Here is a 3942-nt window from a genome sequence, read left to right as displayed (position 1 = left end):
TGAGACATGAAATAAAAGTTTTTTTTATTTAAATTGGCACGTTTCTGTTGCATGATGTCGAGTCACGAGCTGTGGTCTGTTTCCAACAAATGGGGGACCCATCAGACAGTGGGGTCTCTGAGTTTGCCCATCTTTATTGTGTCATGACCACCCCATGATTGTGGGATCTTCCTGTGCACCTTCAAGCTGTGGTCCTTCCCACAGGACCACACTGACTCCACTTCAGAAACCCCATCACAACTTGTTTGAACCGTACAGGGTGTGGGTGAGGCTGTGCTGGGAGTACAGAGTACTGTCGAGAATAGAGTGCTGCTGGAAAAGCACAGCAGGTCAGGCAGCATCCGAGGAGCAGGAGAACTGGTGTTTCGGGCAAAAGCCCTTCATCAGGAATGGAGGCCTGTATGGAATACCGTTTCAGTCCCGTGTTTAATGAAGGATGTGCTGACACAGTTCAAAACAGATTCACTCGGGTGATTCCTGGGACACAGGAGGGGACTTATTCAGCCTTTCTTGGTGAGGGTCTGGGAGAATTTTCCTGAGAAATGTCAGACTGTGAGGGGGCCTGACAGGAGAGACCTTGAGAAGATGCTTCCAGCAACAGGGGACGTTTTCAAACTGGGGACACAGGAGCAGGGTTAGGGGACTCTCTTTTACCCTGAGAGGCAAAAGGAATTCCATCTCTGAGGAGGGCAGTGAATGTCTGGAAGAAGTTGCTGGAGAAGCTCCGCAGGTCTGTGAAGAGAAATCAGAGTTAACGTTTCGGGTCCGGTGACCCTTCCTCAGAACTGGCGGTCACGTGATGACACATCGCACTGAGTGAGGATCTCAGGGCATGGCCAGAGAACGTCCCCAAGGTGGGCATGCCTGGAAGAGATGTGGCAGTGAATCCTCTGCCCCAGACAGTTGGGGAGGCTAGAGCAATGTAAATCTTTCAAGAGGAGACCCACTGATCTCTGAAACATTGAGGAGCCGATAGCACGGGCCGGATCAGCCATGACCCTGGTGGGGGCAGGCACGACGGGCCGAATGGCCTACTCCTCCTATTTCATCTGTTCTCGGCTGTCAGATTGCAGATTGCCATCTGGGATTAGGCCACAGTTACAGCATCACGTTCAGTTCTGGTCACCACGTTCCCAGAAGGATGTGGAGGGTTGGGAGAGGGTGCCTGGACGAGAGGGTGTGAGCTGGAAGGAGAGGCTAGAAAAATGCAGGTTGTTTTCTCTGGAGAGGCAGAGGCTAACGGGAGACTTGGGAGAAGTCAATAAGTTTAATAGAGGCACAGATAGGGTCAGTGGTCAGGATCCTTTACCCGGAGTTGAAACCAGGGAGCATGCATTTAAGGTCAGAGGGGAAAGTTCAAAGGGGGTGTGAGGGGTAAGGTTTTTAACACAGAGGGTGGAATATGCTGCCTGGGGTGGTGGAGGCAATTATGATAGTGTTGTTGAAGAGATTTCTCGATGAGCACATGAATGTTGAAGGTATGGAGGGATATAGACCTTGGGCAGGCAGAAGGGATGAGTCTAATTTAGCTTCACGTTCAGTACAGCGGTGTGGGCCAAAGGCCCTGTCCCTGTGCTGTACAGTTCTGTGTAAGGCTGGGCTAGACAGGGTGAGAAAGAGTGTTGACAGCACTGAGAGACCCCCTGATGTGGTGCTGATGGACACAGAGAAGGATTCACCATTCTGAAACCAGGCTCAACACAAGGCTGTACCTGGACCTTACCACCTGCACTGCTCTCTGTTGTGTTCCTTGCTGCCTCTCAGTCTCTGAATGAACCCCAACTCTTCAACGCCACGAACCATCACCAATCCCAGGGCGCGTGGACATCACCTTCAGTGAATGTTCCTCCACTGTTCCCCTCGCCCAGCCTCCCATTCGGGGCTCCAGCTGAGGGTTCCATCCCGTGACCCAGCTGCTTCAGAGAGGCAGGCCCCTGGCTGTGGGACTGGAGTCACGTGGAACCTGAGGTTGGTTTCCAACAGCAGTGACTGGTCAAGGTAGTTCCCCTGTTAGCTGGCAGCTCTGGGGTGACCCAGTCACTGAGGAAACCACATTAGTGCTGTGTGACAGCAGAAGTATCACCATCTTCCTCCCTGCCCTGCCGACTCCCAGTCTCCCAGCTTCTGATCTCCTGGAAGCCCATGTCCCCGAAGGAGAGGAGGCACAACTCCTGTCTGGCTCAACACTGCAGGAGGTCCTTGTGTCGCAGGAAAAGACTGGAGTCCCCTCGTCTCCCCTCACCCCTCACCCCTGTGAACAGTCAGATTCAACAACAATCCCAGAAGGGGGTGTGGGGGGGGGAAGAGAAAGGACCGTCTGGTCTCTGTGTGTGAAGCAGACAGCAGCATCTGCTGCAAAGTTGGTGTGTCAAAACAGTGACATTGTAAAGTGGGGAGAGGCATTGCGTGGTCCCTTTAAAGGTGGTGTTTTTTTCGGTGCTCAGAGTGAAAATGGATGTCTGAGCAGGGGTTTAAATCCCAAGTGTACACAGAGGGTGCCCACACTGAAACATTTTATATCAAACAGTTTTGACCAGAGCAACAAGGCTTTTCGAATTGAGGCCAATAACATAGACAAGCCCTCAGATACTGAAAGCCAATCAAATTTACATCTGATGGTGTTGACGACCTTGAACCAATCGGATTGTAAAGAAATCTCAAGGGAATCAAGGATATAAAAGATGCAGGCATTTGGAAAATTGGGGGTGAGCCAACTGTTACCTGAAAAGGTAAGAACTTCCCAGGTGTCAGGGAGACAGCTCTCTCTCTCTCTTCCTAACGGTACCTACCCCTCTGACACAAGCTTCCTGACATGATTCGGAGATGCCAGTGTTGGACTGGGGTGGACAAAGTTAAAAATCACACAACACCAGGTTAGAGTCCAACAGGTTTATCTGGAAGCACACTCGCTTTCGGAGCGACGCTCCTTCGTCAGGTGATTGTCTGACAATCAAATTCAGTGGGGGGAAGTGTTCAGAACAGAGGAATTTACCCAGGAAACATACCTGACAGCTGATTCAGAGACAGGAGCTTTGAGAGACAAAGTATTAATTTATTGTCTTGTTATATAAATGGAAGTGGTATTTACTTTAACAGCATCCTGTTAGAATCTTGTTTTATTCAGGAATAGGTAGTCACAGAGGGATGGTTTGGGTTGTTAGCAATCCTGTTCATTTGTTAATTGTTGGAATTAGGTAAATAGATTGTGACTTGTTGATTATAGAGTGAGTGAAAGGATTTCATTTCATTTCATCTCTCCTTGATAAGATTGGGGGATAGGTAATGTTCATTCTCAGACTTCGGTATCAGACAAGGAGATGAAGTGGGTGTCTCTGGGTGTCTTGGTGCTCATTATCAGAGGGGAACCAACCTCTGCTCTGTTACACATCGAAGCTGACAACATCAGGAATACTGCAGATGCTGAAAACCTGAAACAAACACACACACAGAGCTGGAGAAACTCAGGAGGTGTTCACAGATCCTGCCCTGAACTCCCAGGGAAGCCCCTGTCAGAACCTCCCTTTCCTGTTCCCAGCCCTCTCCATACCCCCCCTGCTCTCCACTGCTCTGTAACTCCCTGCCATTCCTCACCATCAGGCTGGGAGAAGGGAAAGTTATCCAATCGGAGTGGGTGGGGCTGAGCTATATTTGCTTCACCTTTCAGTGAGACAGGAATTTCCATTCCTGAACGGGCGCCTCTCTGTGTTTCCACCCTGCAGCTACCTACAGAGTGAGCTCATTCATTCCAGTGTCCTGACGAGATCTCATCAGCTCAATGTACCTTCAAGGCTTGGGGCTGCCACAAAAAATTCCCATCTGCTTCCTCATCAAAGTCTCGCCTTCTGATGCTGTTTCCCTTCTGCGTGTGAACCTCGGGCCTCTCCTGACTGGGACAGGATTGGTTGTCCATCCTCATTTGACCTGCACTAGAGTGATTTGCTT

The sequence above is a fragment of the Hemiscyllium ocellatum genome, chromosome 48, assembly GCF_020745735.1.
Source record: "Hemiscyllium ocellatum isolate sHemOce1 chromosome 48, sHemOce1.pat.X.cur, whole genome shotgun sequence".
Taxonomy (NCBI): domain Eukaryota; kingdom Metazoa; phylum Chordata; class Chondrichthyes; order Orectolobiformes; family Hemiscylliidae; genus Hemiscyllium; species Hemiscyllium ocellatum.
The sequence above is the reverse complement of the archived record's forward strand: the minus strand, read 5'-3'. Positions refer to the sequence as shown.